Source organism: Lissotriton helveticus, chromosome 12 (assembly GCF_964261635.1).
Source record: "Lissotriton helveticus chromosome 12, aLisHel1.1, whole genome shotgun sequence".
In the NCBI taxonomy this organism is placed as follows: domain Eukaryota; kingdom Metazoa; phylum Chordata; class Amphibia; order Caudata; family Salamandridae; genus Lissotriton; species Lissotriton helveticus.
This window is the reverse complement of record NC_136073.1, coordinates 482280701-482299777: the sequence shown is the minus strand read 5'-3', so window position 1 is coordinate 482299777 and position 19077 is coordinate 482280701.

Genomic DNA, 19077 nt, shown 5'->3' with positions numbered 1-19077 from the left:
ATTTTATATTTACCTGGTGTGGTTCTCCTTTCATTTGGTCATTCATGGGATTCTAGACGGTAAAACAAGCTGCTTTACATTCCTTCAAGACTTAGCCTGAAGGCTGCTCTCCACAGCTACCACTAGGATAGCTTTCTATAAAGGTTGTCTTTAAACCTACCATCAATAAGGGTCGTTTGGACTGGTGCAAGGTGCCCACTAGAATAGTGGACAGCATATGCCAGGCCAACATCTCACAGGCACCTAAATAAGTGGAACTGCAATGCAATGCAAGGACTATCCCAGAAGTATTGGTGACCAATATTCCCCTATTCTATTTATAATCTAGACTCTGTATTTGGGATTTAGGTCAGTGCCAAAGCTGTGATTTCTTTGCTTCCTAGACTGGTTTCTAAATGAATATTTGAACTACAAGTAGTTTTTAACATTTTACTTTAGTTTAGTTTTAATCATATACACAGGCTACATGAGCTACATGCACTACTTTATTTTTTAAACAAATGTAAAAAAGTTATTGTGTACGCTGGTGAACTCTGGACTGACCCAATGTCAGTGAAAACTGGTTACTTTATTGAGAGATTCTTAACATACAGCTACTTTCCAAATCCAAAACTGCTATATATGTGTCTGTGACATATTCAGCAACATCCATAGATTCTAATGATAGGATTCATATACATAGGGATATGTTTTATAAGTATAAAGCCCATGGGAACAGGAGCATCCCGTGGTGAATTAATTTTACAGCTTCACATCAAAACTAACACAAACATATCTCTTTTCAATTTCCTATAGCCCTGGAAGCCAATATCTTACACCCATTTATATTCCTTCAGGTTAAAACACTGTGCAATGTAGTCAGAAATGGGCACAAGCAACACTTGCTCCTGTTCTTGTAAGTGATACATAATCTGGTCTTCATTTTATTAAAGAGTGTGTATGCTTAGGGTGTGTGCATATACATAAAGAATAGTTAAACTATATACTAGTTAACTAAGAAATAGTTAGTTTATAGCCCCTAAGTTCAGTGAACAGATGTCATGGGCGGTTTACTGCTTTAGAGCCCTATATTGTGGAATTTAAAATGGAAGGTGGAGAGTAGTTTCAGGTGCATCGTGGAGTTCAATGAGCCATTCAGTCGTTTTGTCCTTCAACAACTTGGTCTAGTTATAGTTTCTGTATTTGAAGCTAGAAGATGGTTGAAACTCAATTATTTTGGCTCTTTTCCTGTTGTTAATAGTGGCAAGGGATATCCATTACTGTCTGCCAATGTTGTTGAGCTGGTGATGGCAGATGGAGTTTTTTTCACCAAAGGAGATTTGGCTGTATAACATTCCGTTTCTTTTATGGTCCTGATACCGAAGTGTATCTGATGTTGTGCAAAGAAATATCCAAGAAAGGGTGGAGTTTGGTGATGTTGCTGACGGGCCCTTTACGTGGAATGCTGGCCGCAGCCATTCTGCGGTGTAACACAGACTAGGTGTTGTTTAATTACTGTTGCTGGTACCCTGCAATGTAGAATATTTGAGACAAGATTTTTAATGAAACACTACATGATAGAAATAGTTCCACAAGATATGTGCAGATTGTTTGCATCAGAGTGTACCTGAATTGCTAGGTTTTGCAATCGGGACGTGTCAAGGGGATGAATTGGAGAGGAGCTGGCCTAACGGCTAGGGCGCTCGACCTCGGACCTGGGGATCTGGGTTCGAGTCTTGGTAAGGACGCCAAAAACCTCCTATGATTCTGGGCAAATCACTTTATCTCCCCGTGCCTAAAATGAATGCGTGTCCTCATGTAACGTAACTGGTGCTATGTAAAGCGCTCTGATACCCGATTCAGTTCCGGTCTAGTTCGCACTATATAAAACTCTGTAAAAAAAAAAAAAAATTGTATATGAGTGAACATACGTAAACAAACAGCCACTGGAGTAAACCTGAAGGGACCTGACACTATAAAGAACCCAAGTACCCTGAAATCAGAGAGAGTCTGAGATGCTGCCACCAATGATAGCCTCGAACAAACTGCTAGGAGAAAGTCTAAGTACAAACTGTCTCAACCACCAACATGCTTGCATCTTGACCCATCTGTGATCATTAGTGGTTGATGTGTGGTGCCTTGCCTTGTAACTGTTGTGGGATGTGGGAGGTAATTCAGCTGAGAAGGAGGTGACACCAGTAAGATCTAGCTAAACTGAAAACGCGTTTGCTGTGTGAGGACTGAACAAATGATCTAGATAAATTATCCCATAGTGGATTGTGCAGCATTGAAAAACCAATTAGTGTTGATTTTGAGCGTCTTGGCAGTAGTCTGCCGTTTAGGTCTCTGAGGTCGACCTCTGTTGGAAACTTATGCTATCAGGGGGTTTAGGGTGTCTTAGAGCCTAATTTATTGTAGAGGGTGCAATGCCATAGGAGATGCTAATATCAACATTCAAATTTAGTTCATTTCGATTTGTGTAAAAAAAAAACTGATTTTAATTCAAGAAAACAAAAAAACAAAAAATGAACAAACTAAAAATCTAGGTGTACCATCCAGTCTTTTTAAACCAATTGCTCTTCTTAATATACATGCTAAGAAATATAAAAAAATATGCCAAAGTAATTCTAAAAGTACTTTCATTTCTGATGGGATGAAAGCTGTATCAGCTTTTCATGCACACATTGATCAATGTCATCAGAATTCCAACAGCACTTGCACATGTCTGGATTAAAGTAATTGTCACATACATTGCTAGCACACTCTATTTTGACGATGCACCTGCTCTCTCACAGTCTTTCTTCAAATATCTATTTCTCGGGTCTTGAATAGTCCTAAACAATACGTGCTCTAGTGGGACCATTGTTGTTCACTTGATGTCACAGCAAAAAGAACAATTGATGGACAGAATGCAGAATAATGTCATACATTTACCCCGGGAAACATCCTTTACAACTCAACTTTTACCACGCAGTGCTATTACAACGCAGGTTTTACAACGAAAACCATTACAACGCATTGCGCTGGGGGGCGCTCTAGGATAGGGAATAGATTTAATTTACTATCCAACACCTTCCCTAGTGTCCACGTGGACTGGAGTTGGAATAGTAAATTAAACTATTCACTATCCAGCACCCCAAAGCGCTATGCGTTGTAATGGTATGCGTTGTAAAAAATGCGTTGTAACAGCATGCGTGGTAAAAGCATGCGTTGTAACGTCATACATCCATTTACCCCAGTACGGAGATTTGGGCCTAAATCCATCGGGCCTCATTTATGAGGTTTTGCCTTAGGGAAGCGCAACAGGCCTTCCTGCTGCGCTTCCCTACGGCAAAAGAAAAGGGCAGGAATGCACCGTATCTATAAGGTACGGTGCATTCCTGTCCTTTTACCCTGCGCTGGCGCACAATGGGCTGCCTGCGCCAGCACAGGCACCTTTGCACAATGGTGCAATGGTGCCGGCCTTGCAGGGATGATTATTTTTGTACAGGAAGGGAAACCTCTCTGTACAAAAATAATCACAAGAGGCTTTTCCTCTTTCTATGTGTGGTGCAGAACGCAGCACACATAGAAAAAGGAAAAACAAGGAGAAATAAAGATATTTCTCCCCGTTACGCCTCCCTTACGCCTCCCCTAGGGAGGCGTAAGCTTTTGGCACTGCCTTAGATTTACGATTTCTCGTAAATCTGGGGCAGTGTCAAAAGACCATGGATGTTGCTGGGAACGCCCCAAGCAACACCCATTGCACGACCCTTTAACGCAGAACACTGCGTTAAAGGGACTGATATTTATCAGGCAGCAGTACGCAACAAAATTGGCTAAGTGCTGCCTGATAAATATCACGCAGCCTTCTGCGCCACGGAACTTCACAAAAAGGGAAGTTCCAATGGCGCAAGGGGCCTCACAAAGGAGGCACATCTTTTTTTGCTCACCATGCCATTCCAGTTTGAACCCAGCCATATGCAAATTAGTTTTGACCCTATGCCCAACGGGAACAGTCCAGCCCGAACTGCCAGGCCAGGTCCTCCCCGGACTGGAACCAAGCATCCTAGGACCGGTTTCGGGGTTTCATCCCTCATCAGCCAGGATAGCTTGGCTCCAGTGGCATGGAGAGCACAGGACCCACGTCTGGGCATGCCCATCCCACTCAGAGTGACTAATGCAAAGAGAACAACTGATGGGTAGAATGCAGAACAATGTCATACAATCACCCCAGTACAGAGATCTGGGCCAAAATCCATCGTTTTTTTGCTCACCATGCCATTCCAGTTTGAACCCAGCCATATGCAAATCAGTCTTTACCATGTGCCCAACGGGCACAGTCCAGCCCAACTGCCAGGCCAGGTCCTCCCTGGACTCGAACAAGCATCCTAGGACCGGTTTCGGGGTTTCAACCCTCATCAGCCAGGATAGCCTGACTCCAGTGGCATGGAGAGCACAGGACCCATGCCTGGGCATACCCGTTCCACTCAGGGTGACAAATGCTTAAAGAACAATTGATGGACAGAATGCAGAACAATGTCATACATTCACCATACAGCCTCTTTTAGATTCCATTCTATCGGATCGTTGCTCCCCTGTCATGCAGCTCCACCTGGTAGCTGTTTCCACCTCTGTCCTCCAATCCATGAGTTGGAGGCCCTCCTCCACTCGCAGGCTCCTGCCTGCGCCTCATCCTTGATGGTCCAGTGGTGAGTTCTGTATCTCCTTTCCTCTGCTTTCCTGTATTTTCATTTGTCTGTATTTCACTTTATTCTGTGCCTTTTTGGTACATTTTCTTTGCCTTTTTCTGTGCCTTTTAAGTGCTTTTTTCTATGCCATTCTGTGCCTCTTCTCTTTCCACCCCTTCCAGCGCCGCTACCCGCCTCCCATCTCTCAGCTGACCAGTCCCCCTCCCATCTCCCTACCACTACCTAATGACATCTGCTGCATGGTTGCACCGAAGGTATGCCAAAGGCAAGCCCACCTGCGCCTGGACCATGCCCAGTGCCATGCACCCTGGTTCCTGCACCTTTCACTTATAATACCCAGCATCTTCCACACCATCAACACCAGACACCGCGCATTGCCAAATGACACCCAAGGACCATTCACCTGCTGCAACTGCACCTTCTCCTGCTTTCGCACACCAGACCTACCAACCGCACAGCCGCCAAGAACCGGACTCGCCACCTCAGATACATTCTACTCAACACACTCCCTCAAAAAACAATCTGTGGAAACCTGGGAACTGCTTGACTCCATCTCCCATGACATCGCCTTCTTCACAGAAACCTGGATGTACCCCACCTTGGCACCGGATATCTCCATCGCCATCCCTGACGGATACAAAATCATCCACAAAGACCGACCAACCGACCAGGAGGAGGAATCGTCATCATCCACAAAAACACCCTCTGCCTCACAACTAGCTCTGATGATCACTCACCCAACATGGAGCACCTCCACTTCCAGATCCAGGCCAACCCAAACCCCACCCGCCACGGCATCCTCATCTAGAGACCCCCAGACCCTGCCTCCCTTTCAGCAAATCCATAGCCGACTTCATCGCACACTACTCCCTCACCTACAGACTAAATCCTCCTCGCCGACCTTAATTTCCACCTGGACAACCTCAGTGACCCAAACACCTCAGCCCTGTTGGAAAACCTCACTTCCATTGGACCCAAACAACTGGTCATCTCCCCAATGCTCTCAGCAGGAGACACGCTCAACTCCATCTTCTCTGCAAGCAACAATATGTCTATCAGCCACACCTCTGAACTACAATGATCTGACCACATTTGCATATACTTCTCCTTCACCAAAACCACCCAACACCATCATGCCCACTGCTAACTATGCAGAAGCTGGAATGAGGTCTCCGAAGACCAACTTGCCACCATCCTCCATAAGAAACCACAGCCAACCTATGCATACTCCAACAAATGAGCACGCAACCTCTATTGGTGGATTTCTGACTGCGCCAAAACACTAGCCTCCCTTAGGAAACCCTCCAGGAACCGGCATGATGACAAAGCCAGCAGGTTCTTCCCAGCCCTCCAAGAGTCCAGGCCAACCTGCAGACGACTCAAGAGAAAATGCAGAAGTAGCAAGACCCCAGCAGACTACGCAGCCTTCAAAACCACCGTCACCACACACCACCTCATCAGAGCCACAAAGAAAACTGCCATACAGGAACATATCAATGCTAATGCATACAACAGCAAAGAACTCTTCGTTGTGATCAAATAACTCACCAAAACCAGTATGGATGCTATTGACATTCCCCTCTCCCAAGCCCTCTGCACAACCTCATCAGCTTCTTCCACCACAAGATCACAGACATGTACGAAAGCTTCGCAAGGCAGGACCCAACACATTGCAATCACCACACCCAAATGCTTCAGATCCCAGCCAACACTTTTCAACTGGATGACCCTCACCACCGACAACACTTTATGGAACATGAAGACCATCTGCTCTGGAGCCCCCCATATCCCTGCCCCACCACATCTTCAACCGAGAGAGCACCACCATCGCCCCCCAACTTTGCTGCACCATCAACTGCTCCATTGAATCCGCCACCTCCCCGAAAGACTGGAAAGAGACAGAGAACAACCCCCTGCTGAAAAAACCCTCTGCCGACCTGATGGACCTCAAGAATTACAGACCCATCTGTCGGCTCCTCTTCCCAGCCAAAGTCATCAAGAAGGCCATCAACACCCAACTCACCAAATTCATCAACATAAACCACATCTTTGACACCTCACAATCAGGCTTCAGAAGGAACCACAGATCCGAGACTGCACTCCTCGCCACAACAGACGACATCTGCAATCTCCTTGACTGAGGCGAAACTTCAGCCCTCGTCCTTCTTGACCTCTCTGCTGCTTTTGACACCGTCTTCCACCACACCCTCTACACAAGATTCCACAATGCTGGCATCCGTGGCAAACCCTTAGAGTGGAACCTCTCCTTCCTCACCGGCCAAACCCAGAGAGTCAAGATCCCAGTATTCTCCTCAGAACCTACAGAGATCAGCTGTGGAGTCCGTCAGGGCTCCTCCCTGAGCCCCACCCTCTAAAACATCTACATGGCCCCGCTGGCAGCCATGGTCAGAAACCATGGACTAAACATAATCTCCTATGCAACGACACCCAACTGATTCTCTCCCTCACCGACGAACCTACAGCCATAACAAACAACTGGGATGAAGGCAGTCACCACCTGGACGAAAGGCAGCTACCTCAAACTGAACTCTGACAAAACCGAAGTCCTCATCCTGGGAACCACCCCCTCCACCTAGGACAACTCATCGTGGCCCAGAGTTCTCAGAGCCACCCCCACACACACATACCACGCACATAATCTCATTCTTGACTCCTCATTCTCAATGAACTGCCAAAGCAACACTGTCTCATTCTCCTGCCTCCATACGCTCCACCTGCTTTGAAAGATTCCCACTGAGTCCAGAAGAACAGTCACACAGGTGCTCGTCAGCAGCAAACTCTAATATGGCAACACACTCTACGCTGGCACCGCCCAGAAGCTCGAAAAGAAATCGCAAAGAGTCTAGAACACCATCACAAGACCTATCCTGACATTCCCCGCCGCAACCACATCGTGATCACCTGAGAAAACCTCCACTGGCTCCAGATCAATAAAACATTCACCTTCAAGCTCCTCACACACACCTTCAAGGCCCTCCACAACATCGGACCTGCATACCTCAACCACCGCCTCTCCTTCGACACTCCCACCAGATACCTACGCTCCCCTAACCTGACCCTGGCCACTATTTCATGGCACCACAATACCATGGCCCGAGGAAGATCCTTCTCTGACCTCGCCGCAAAGACCTCAACATATCAGGCAATCACCCTCACTGCCTCAGTTCAGGAAGGATCTCAAGACTTGTCTCTTTTCCGGAACTGGCTCTTCAACTGAACTGCAGGACCCACCCCCCAGAGCCTTGAGACCCTAACGGTTGATTAGCCCCCCTATACAAGAACCCTGATTGATTGATTGATTGATTTGATGACCCAATCATAATTTAATGAAAGTGTATCTTATTTTAGGACAGAGAATAAGAGGACTGACAGATCACATTAGGATGGGGGCCACCGTCAATTAATTGCTTTAAATAAATATTTCGCTGATTTCTTTTGTTAGGATATAACTGTGATGCTTCTTAAACTATCAATCTATTAGTCTCTACATAATCTAGGTTTTCAAGTGTGTTCAGTTTACAATTAATTCCTCAAATTGTTATGAATGGAAACTCTTTCAGAGCCAAAGCTAATATTTGGAGGAATGCTAAACATGTAAATTTAGAATCTGGCAAAAAAGTTGGTTCATGGTAGAAGAGTAGTTGTCCTGCATAATGTGGCCTATTATAAAGATGACTTTAATGGCCCTGACTGAAACAATTGGCCCAACCATGTTAGCCACAAATAAAGCTATTGCAAGAGAATAAAGGTTAATGATACGTTAAATTTACATGAATATTTCAAATCAAAACAGATATATTTGTGGTGTCCTAAATTAGTGGCCATCAGTAAATACTTAGTAGACATGGGTGAAATTTTAATTACGTCAGAGTAATTTTGGTAATTTTGTGTTGCTACTTTGACACAAATTTACCAAGATAGTATGCAATTCCACCCTTCCACGTAATTATGAGTAATTTGGTACAAAAATTCTGGTGCTGGAGCACAGGAATAATGAACTTAGAGATCCCAAGCGGCTGCCGCTGTTTATGTTCTCTTGCATTAATTGCTATTTCTTAACACAAAATATATCCCGAGTCTATTTTTGAAGCAACTGTGTATTTTGCATTTAGGAAACAGCACTAAGGGCCAGATGTAGGTAGCCAAATACCGGTCGGTAACGGGCGAAAATATCAATTTTCGGCCGTTACCAACCGGTATTTGGATATTGAGATGTAGGGGCCCAAAAAAGACCGATTCGGTAAATACAAGTCGGTAATTTACCGAATCAGAAATTACCGAATCAGAATTTACCGAATCAGAATATTCCGAATCGGTATTTACCGATTCGGTATTTACCGATTCAGAAATTACCGAATTCTTATTTACCGAATCGGTAAATAGGAAATGGTAAAAAATTAGTTTTGAGATGTAGCAAACTTCTAAAATACCGAATTTCATGAAATTCGGTATTTAAGAGTCGGTATTTACCATGGATTGAAAAGCAGGTGGTAACCAGGTGCAGGCTATAAAAAAGACCCCAAAATGCAACATTGTGACCAGAATGGCGGCATTCTACGTGATAGCAAGGTGGCTACGGCTTCAGGCAGCAGGAGAGAGGGTCTGGAGAAGGGAGGAGCACGTCTACAGACAAAGGATAACGCTTTTTCAACTCACTGAGCCAGAGATATTGCAAAGGTACAGGCTACACCCCCAAACCATCCTGGGCTTGATCAGGGACCTGCACGCACTTTTGGAGCACTCAACCCCAAGGGCGCATGCCATCCCACCCCATGTGCAGATACTGTGTAGCCTACACCTGCTTGTATCTGGGAGTTACCAGGGGGTGATTGTCGTGGTAGGTGGGGTGTCTCAGAGCTGCCTGTACCGTTTCTTCAGGAAGTTCCTAGAGGCCATGATGCAGAGGATGCACCATTACATCTGCTTCCCTAACACACATGTGGAACTACTGAAGACCAAGACTGACTTTTATCAAATTGCACATTTCCCACACGTCATCGGCTGTATAGATGGCACCCACATCCCTATATACCCACCTGCTGCCACAGAGTAAATTTACAGAAACAGGAAGTCAACCCACTCTATCAATGTACAGGTAATCTGTGATGCCAACAACATAATCACAGTGTAAAAAACAACAGGAGTACAACCCATAAACCAACGTGGGAGCAGGGTAGGAGGATATAAAAAACAAACAATATCCCACAAGGTAATATTTGAGAGGCAGTTAAATGTGCATGCTTACAGCATTGCTAGCAAAGATACACTCACTTCACTTGCGCCGTCTTTAGCTGTGCACAATTGTCACTTGCGTCGCCTTCTTGTGTCACTCACATACACTTTGCACCAAGTACAATTGGGGTTGCTTTTTGTACTCTTGTCCATACAGTGCTGCTTTAACTGTACTAAATGTATACCCTTGTTTGAATATATGATGCTATATGCACACCCTAGAAACGATTTTGAGTCTCCTTGTACCTTTGCTAGCAATGCTGTAAGCATTTTTATAACAACATACTCACAAACATTGTGGCCAAGTTCCCAGGAAGTACCCACGACTCCTACATCTTTCAGAACAATGGGATCTACAGACGACTGACATCGGGGGAATTGGCGAAGGATACCTGCTAGGTAAAACACTGTGACACACCCTGATAGATATAGCAGATGTATGTGTATGTGTGCATGTGAGTAATGGTTTTCTCATTTACATATAGGAGATAGTACATATGCCGTCTGCTCATTCATCCTGACACCCTACCTCAACCCTTCAACCCACAGCCAGAGACGATACAACGTGGCACACAAATCAACTAGGAATGTTGTGGAGCGCACCTTTCGACTGTTAAAAAGCAGGTTCCGCTGCCTCCACAAAAGTGGCGGGGCACGGCAGTACTCACCAATCATCTGCTGTAACATAATTGCAACTTGTGCAATGTTACACAACCTTGCTACAAAAAAGGGCACAGAGGTGAAATTGAGCGACTACGAGGACCATGATGATGACCATGCACTACCTGAACCAAACACAGCAGGAGTAGCGCCACCAACCGATGGCAGTCAGAGACGGGCAGAGATCACACGGAATTATTTTTCAGTAAGTAAAGAGACACAGACAGGTGGAGTATGCACCCAACGTAGTTTAATATTTGGCACTACGCAGGTACTGAAACTCACAAATGTGCAACACAAATGTCATCCATTTAGTAATGTTAGTCCTGGCTCACTTCCCCATTTAAGGTCATGGAGTGTGGGCTGTATAATTCATTTGCGGCCACGCCTACCAGTGCCAGATGAAAGTGGCTGGCTGTCCTCTCTGGGTGTTTGGGGTGTTGGGTCACCATGGCGCCTGCTGCTCCTCCGTGTCCCAACAACAGGGGGGCTTGTCATGCTGCTCCTACTGGTGCTTTCCTCACTTTCCAGTACATCCAGATCAGCAGTTTGTGCTGTCTGTGCATTAAGCAGCACCTCTACATCACTGTCCACCCTTGCAAGGCCCCTAGACACCTCATTGCTGCTGTGTGTTAGTCCCTCTTGCATGCTAATGCATCGTCTGCGCAGAAGGGAAGTGGCTGTGGCAAGGCGGTTCATAGCCTTAGTTTGTTGCTGCGCATGTTGCCTGTCCTTGGGCCTTGCTAACCTATCCTGGTCCAGTTTTGTGCACAGGAGCTGCACCGATTGTGTCATGTCCCGCACACCTGTGGCCATCTCCCGCATCCCTGCAGCCATCTCCCTCATACCTGATGCCATCTCTTTATTCTCATCGACCAGTGCACTGATTCCCTTCCCTATGTTTTCCATATGTGTATTCAGGTGCTTCATCTGGCGTTGCACAGAATGGATGGCCTTCCCCTGCATTCTTTGAATCTTCACCATGCTACCCTCCAGCCCACGGAAGACATTGGGACCCTCCACATGTTGTGCAGCACTGCTATCTCTGGCCCTGCGGCGTCTGGTACCTGTACGGGCAACCTCTGCACTGGGCTGCTGTGTGGCAGTGCTTCCTTCCCCAGCCAAGGTTTGGGTGTCGTCCCCCTCTATTTCACCTGCTGAAGTTTCCATTTCAAGCAGTGGAGCAACTGCATGCCTCCTGCTCTTTTGAGGTGCAGGTGTTGTTTGCGGCAGTGACGCAGGCAATTCAGGTGAGGACAGTAGCCGAGGGGATCCTGAACGTTCTGGGGATGCCTGCAGATGTGGAGACATTTCAAGGTCTTGGGATGGTGGCAGTGGTGTTGATGCACCAGTGTCCTCTGTGACATTCTCTGCACTCGTGCCTGCCTCCTGCCTGTCATCCCTCTGTGGTGCAGTGCCTTCCTTCTCCCTGGTACGCCTGCAAGATGTCTCGCCTGTGGACATAAAAGCGTACATTAGCTCTGTGCTACTGCCTCACGGCTTCTACAATTAAATTATTTTCACTGAAACACTGTACATATTGCCTGAGCCTCATTATGACTGATATGTGTTACGCAACTTGTTGATTGCTGTGCTGTAGGACATGGTAGGTTTCTCAATTACTACATGTCCCATAATGCATTGCTTCTGAATAATACTACCTCTACTGGAGTGGGGTTAACATGCCACATTGGGAAAAAGGAAGGTGATGGGGTGGGGGTGATTGCTGTGCATGTGTCTTACCTTTCCTAGTGGCAGCTCTGGCTGAGCTGTCTGCATCTTCCAGTCCACAGACGCTCTCTGGTTCAATGGTGGACCCCACCAACTCCTCCAGCTCAGTCAGGGGAGGTGCATGGTTCTTTTCTCTCCAGTTTTGTTTGCCTCTCTGTGGAGCTCTGCAATTTTCTTCTTGATAATGCTCCTGAGGTCATATCACCTCTTTTTCAGGTCATCTACGTCCCTTGGAGTCACTCCTACAGCATTCACCTTTGACTGTATTTCCAGCCAAATCTTTCTTTCGGCAGATTCAGCCACAGTCAGGGACTGCTTTCCAAACATTTTCTGGTGCTCTTTAACCACCTACTCCACGAGGATCTGCAGCTCCATGGTGCTAAATTTAATTTTTCTCTTCAGCTCTGGAAGTTCCTTTTCACTGCTGCTTGCCATTTTCAAACATTAAAAGCACAAAAAAGTTTTCCTGTGGCTCAGTGACTCAGCTCTGCTTTCTCTGCCTCTCCAGAAGCTTCTAATTACTTCCAGCTACCTGGGTGTAGCCACTTCCTGATTGGGAGGGGGTGGGTGGTAGCACCTGATTGACTGACTCCTAAGTTTTACTTTCTTACCTTTCCGATTCAGTATTTACCGAATCGGTATTTACCGATTCGGTATTTACTGAATCGGTATTTCCCATTCATTCCTATGGGCCAAATGGCCCATAGGATTGAATGGGTAGTACCGATTCGGTAAATACCGATTCGGTAAATACCGAATCGGTAAAAACCGATTCGGTAAATTACGAATGGCAGATACCGAATTTTACCGAATCGGTAAAAATTACAGTTTTTTACCTACATCACAAATACTGATTCTAAAGTACCGATTCGGTAAAATTCGGTATTTTAGAATCGGTATTTTGAAATTACCTACATCTAGCCCTAAATGCTGAGTTACGGTCCTCGCTTAATTCCAAATAATCACATGTAATTTTGCTATAATTTCACATAGCGCGCCAAAGGCAAGCCCGTCTGCGCCCGTCCGCGGCCGACCAGGGGCTGGGGCCACGACCCCTGTCCAATTGAAACGGCGTCTCATACATTATGGGAAACAGGAACTGTTACACCTATGTCCACCCATTACGGAGCCATGCTGGCACTCCATGGAGGCATTAAAACTCAGGGACTGCATGCATTGCTCATTTAAGGGCAGGAGCGAGCCGGCTAGTGGGACAGCTACCAGGAAACTCCAGGGAGGCCTGTTGAACTGCAGATCTTTGAGTAAGCACAGTAATCAGATTTGGGACCTCCTTTTGGATGAGAAACTGGATGTTCTCTTCCTAAAGGAGACCTGGTTGGGGGACAACTCTGGTCCTGATATTATAGAAGCTCTCCCCCAGGCTATACTATAGCCAGAATTGATAGAGATACGGGAAGGAGTGGGGGGATTGCAATGGTCATCAAAGCACCGTATGAATGCACCTTAGAGCCCCTAAAAATGGAAGGCTGTGAGGCAGGATATTTCAGCCTAAAATTAGGCCCTCAGTATTCTATTACGGGGATCCTTCTCTATCGTCCCCCAGGAGGGCTCGGTGAGTTCAGGACACGTCTGATGGAGGGTATTGTTCATTTGGCTATTAGGAAGAGCAGGCTTCTTGAGCTAGGGGACCTTAACATACACCTCGAGGACGGCCTGCTAAAGGATTCGGTAGACTTAAGGCATTAGCTGCAGGCTATGCAATTGGAGCTGAAAAACACTACACCTACCCATAAGCATGGCCATTTATTAGATCCGGTGTTTGCCAGCTGGAACGGGGTGGAGACGGACACTCCTTTACCAGTCCCCTGGTCGGATCACTTCTTGGTTCCCTTCAGTATTAACATCTTAGCGGAAGACACACAAAGGGGAGGAAACCAAAGCTATCCCCATCGCAAATGGAAACATTTCTCTTAGGACATCTTTAGTAAACTGTTGCAGGAAGGGGGTCCGCCAGGGGGCGGAGACAGCGACAGCGCTAATAAAAAGTTAGATGAACGCATTCTTAGTGCCCTTAATATAGTGGCTCCGCTATGTCTGACTAAATCGGGTAGCAGAGCCAGAAAATCCGCTCCTTGGTATACGCCAGCTCTACAGATGGCTAGATCTGACTGCAAGAGAATAGAGAGAAGCTGGGGCACGGATTTTTGCTCGCAGAAGAAGAGCAATTATAGGGCGGCGCAGAGAAAATATCAAGTTATGTTACGAAGAGTCAAGGCCACCCATTACAAGAATAGAATTGGGGATGCAGAGAACTCCTCAAAAGAACTCTTTGAGATCTTTTAAGAGATCTCATTAGTGGCCAGCTCGAATGCCCCAGACAATGACTCAGCGACCGATTGTAACCGAGTAGCAGAGTATTTTGCCACCAAGGTCAGGGACATATATGCCTCCTTTTCTAACAATCCCGAAAGAGGGCTGTGCTTTGAGGAAGTGTCTGGGACAAGTAATGCGGAAAGGCGCTTGGAGCAATTTATTGTCCCCCCCCGGATGTTCTACGGAGTATTTGCCTGAGTGTTAAGTCCGGCTCCCCTCGGGACCCAGCACCCCCCAAGGTGTTGGGAGACAGACTGCTGGTCCTGGAGCCTTACATCAGACATGTGCTGCAGATCTCCTTTGCCTCCCAGACACTTCCGGCAGATTGGAAGAAAGCAGTAGTTCCACCCATTAGGAAGAAATCCAATGTGAGCCATGAAGTCTTGGAGAACCTTATCCTGATTTCTCTGCTACCGTACATAGCTAAGGTGGCCGAGAAGGTGGCAAATACTCAGCTGATGGCACACTTAGAGAATGCCAATCTCCTACATCCCTCCCAATCGGGTTTCCGGTCAGGGTATTCGACCGAAACCGCCCTACTAAGAGCTACGGAGACCTTAAGACAAGGTGCGGATGCTGGACACACCATGGCACTGGTGATGTTAGACCTCAGTGCGGCGTTTGACACTGTAGCCCATTTCATCTTGCTGCAGTGTCTTAACAGAGGTGGTGTCACAGGATCCGCACTAGGGTGGCTGAAATCCTTTCTTACGGGCCGCAGCTTTCAGGTTCAACGGGGCTCTTTTCAATCCACGGAGGTGGCGCTGGAACAGGGGGTGCATCAGGGCTCGGCTCTGAGTCCGACTTTATTTAATTTATATATGGCCCCCCCTGGCTGAGGTGGTGCAAGCATTTGGAGTAGAGTTAGTCTCCTACGCTGATGACACCCAACTGCTGATCTCCCTCTCCCAAACACCCTCGGTCGCGGCATCCAATTTTAAGGCCTGTATGCAGGCTCTGGCCTCTTGGATGAACACGCATTGCTTGAAGCTAAATGGAGCCAAGACCGAGGTGTTGGTGGTCAGTGGAGATAATCTTAAATGGACAGTGGATTGGTGGCCACAATGTTTGGGCCCCACTCCCACCCCCTGTAAGGAGGCTAAGAATCTGGGGATATGGGTGGATCCTACCCTATCCTATGAGGGGCACATTCGCCGTCTAGTGGGAAAGTGTTTCGGTGTGCTAAAAACACTAAACAAAACCTTGGATCTGCTCCCTCTTGAAGCCAGACGCACTATGACGCAGGCCCTCGTGACGTCCCGCATGGATTACGGGAATGTCCTATTTCTAGGAGCTACGAAAAAAAGTTTGGGGCGCCTGCAAGTCCTACAAAATGCGGCCGCTCGGTTGGTATTGAGACTTCCAAGAAGAGCTGCTTCTAGGCCGGCACTTGCGGCACTACATTGGCTACCGGTCAAAAAGAGAGTCCTGTTCAAATCCCTCCTTATATGCCATCGCATTCTCTGGCATAAGGCTCCACCATATCTGGGAGACTAGGTCTCCAGGTATGAACCAAGTAGAGCCTTACGCTCAGGTGGGACAGGGCGGCTTGCTATCCCCCGCATCAAGAAAGCCAGAATGGGAGCACGCTCTTTCAGAGTCATAGTGGCTCAAAGTTGGAATAAACTCCCGGTGGGTCTTAGACTGGAAAGGTCGGAGGCCAAGTTGAGGAGTCTTCTCAAAACTCACCTGTACATTATATAGGAGCGTAGGTGCGGATGGGTGGTTTGCTAATGCTTCTGGTGGGTCTTTTTCTGTTCTTCACAGCACGGGTACACGCCGGGATGGCGTAACCAAGCGCTCTACAAACTACCTTATTATTATTATTATAATAAGGTTACATACAGCAAATATACGAGTTACGCCCACCCCTACGTTTCAGGGAATAACTCTCCAAAGGACAAGGATGATTCGTCAGTTTCATCATACAATACTTACCTTGCTAGCTGGGCCATCCATCTTTAATAAGGCAATGGGAGGGAGAAAACTAGGATCCTCCTTTGATTCATACTTCGAATAAAGCCAATATGCACATCCCTCCTTGTTCTTATTTTGAATAGCTCTTTAAAATTGTGACAAACCCACAGTATCCACCATCACCACTTTTTGCTAACTCTACCTAATTCAGAATCAACATAAACAAATCCATGATAATCACCTGATTCAACCAAAACGTTTCTTGTTTTTTCAAAGCAAGTTAGGTCTTTGAAGTTTTTTAAGAAGGCTAATGCCACATTTGAGACGCAGTGCAACTCGAAGCTATGCCTTCTCAAGAGGAGATAGGTTTCCTTAACTTATGTTGTTTTGTCACATATAGACAAGGGGGTAAAGCCCTACTGATAGGCCTGCTCGAAATGTCTCCCTCATTTTTTAAGGTGCTACTTAATGCCAATGGAATTGCAGATAAAATGTACATAAAACTATGACAGCTTTTCATCCAATCAGGCCGCGCTGTTCTGCCTTTCCATTCAAGACTTCATTATGATCAAAATATTGTGCATTATATACACCGATCTGGTTTTCTGTCTCAGTTTGGCATCAGTTTCTCAGGTAAACCTGCCCTCCTTCGGATGTGTGCCTATAACTACTTTTTCAAAAAGAACCTTATCCTTTCAATGACCCCTTACCCTCTCCACGACCCTGAACTTCCTGCAAATCTCAGATCCCACAGAAAACAAATAGAAAGTTCCATTCCATTCTGCAGAGCTTGAGAATTATGCAAGGCCATTGTTTCCAGTGCCTGCTTCCAAATGTTCCTTTCATGTATCATTAGGAGCGAGAAAATGAAAGTTGTCATCTTTAATATTCAGTCAAAATGAAAAAGATAAATGCCTGCTCAGTAAGTCACACCTTGATGGATGCAATGGAGGATAAAATATCAGAAACAGAAAAGGGTCAAGCTAGTGTGCAGTGTGGTTTATAAGAAGAATCAGAAGTGGTTGAACTTTGGCTGTAAGGTTCATACAACACCTGGGAGGAAAGGGGGTCAGCTAAACTAGGCTGATAACCTCAGTTTAGTACACCATACAGAATGGCAAGCATAAATATTTGCTCACTGGCATTGGTAGCATAGGCCCCCTGGGAGAATCATAAGCTAAATGCTAATCATCGGCCTCTTTACGTTGAGGTTAAGGTCACGGGGTTAGAGCATCAGGAGGACGTGCTGCCACTTAATAGGCTTGTCCTCCATAGATCTGACCTGCAGATAAATGGTGCAATTCACATTGCAATCCTCTTAGCCTTTTCGGTCTGATATCAATTGTGGTGAGGAAAATGCATTTCAGTTAATCTAATTCGTGAGAAGGACAGCTCTTGAAATGTGGTGGGGGAACAGACAGCTGTTACACAAGCAGGCACATGGAAATGAAACAAAATTAAAATACCACACCAGAAATTGTATTTCATTCTGGCTTCTTATATCAACACATGAAAGATTATGTGGCTGTAGGTAATCTACATTAGTGTGCGTGGCAGACCAAAAAATACTCAGTCAGGTAGTTTAACAGATTTAAGAGCATCAGAAAGTTGCACGAACACAAACATAACATACAGCGTTTTAATGAAGAGATATCACCCCATTGTTTATGGGTCGAAATCTAGTTCCACCATCCGAAAGTTTAATAGACTTTCTAAGTCTGGACAGAGAATGTTTGTTATCTTTGTAATCCTTAAAATGGGAGGGGGTAACCATTTGTGTTTGTAGTCATGCCCCAGGACCAGAAGAACAAGCATTTGCAATGCAATATATCTCACATTTGCGAGACTTTGAGCTACTGGCATTGTAAATGACACATTTTTTATCTATGTGTTGGTTTTGAAAACAGATAAATAAGAGGCATTGTCATTTACAATGCCAATAGCTTGAAAGTTCGCAAATGCGAGACCTATTGCATTGCAAATGCTTGTTTATTGTTTGTTCTTCTCCACTGGGACAAGACCTGTTCCCCTACAACCGCATCAGTTTTGAAGGTGTGTCCTCCTCTTTCCCACCCTAATGCCGACATGCACCAGTGCACTTTTTTCCAAGATCTGGTTGTCAGTATTACAAACCACCACCATGAAACATTTGAGGTCCAATCTTGAGAGGGGGTACTCAAGATGGCCACACATGTCACAATTACAAATCCTGGAAGGACATGCTCAGTCTTTCAGCCTTTTAGTGTCGATAGACATGGTACATTTTAAATGGATACTAGTATCATACTAGTTGTAACACCAGTCACTTGCAGCAAGTATAAACAGGGAGTTCCTCTGTTTACCTGCCGGGTACCAGGTCTTTTGGACTGCTGTTTTCTCCAGGGATTCTCCTTGCAGCTTCTGACCCCACTCCTCGCGGCCCCCGCTCCGCGGGGGCCGCTCGAGAAAGGACTTGAGGGTTTCGCTGACACCGAGGCTACCGGCGGGACTGCGAGGACCAGCCTGCAGTGAG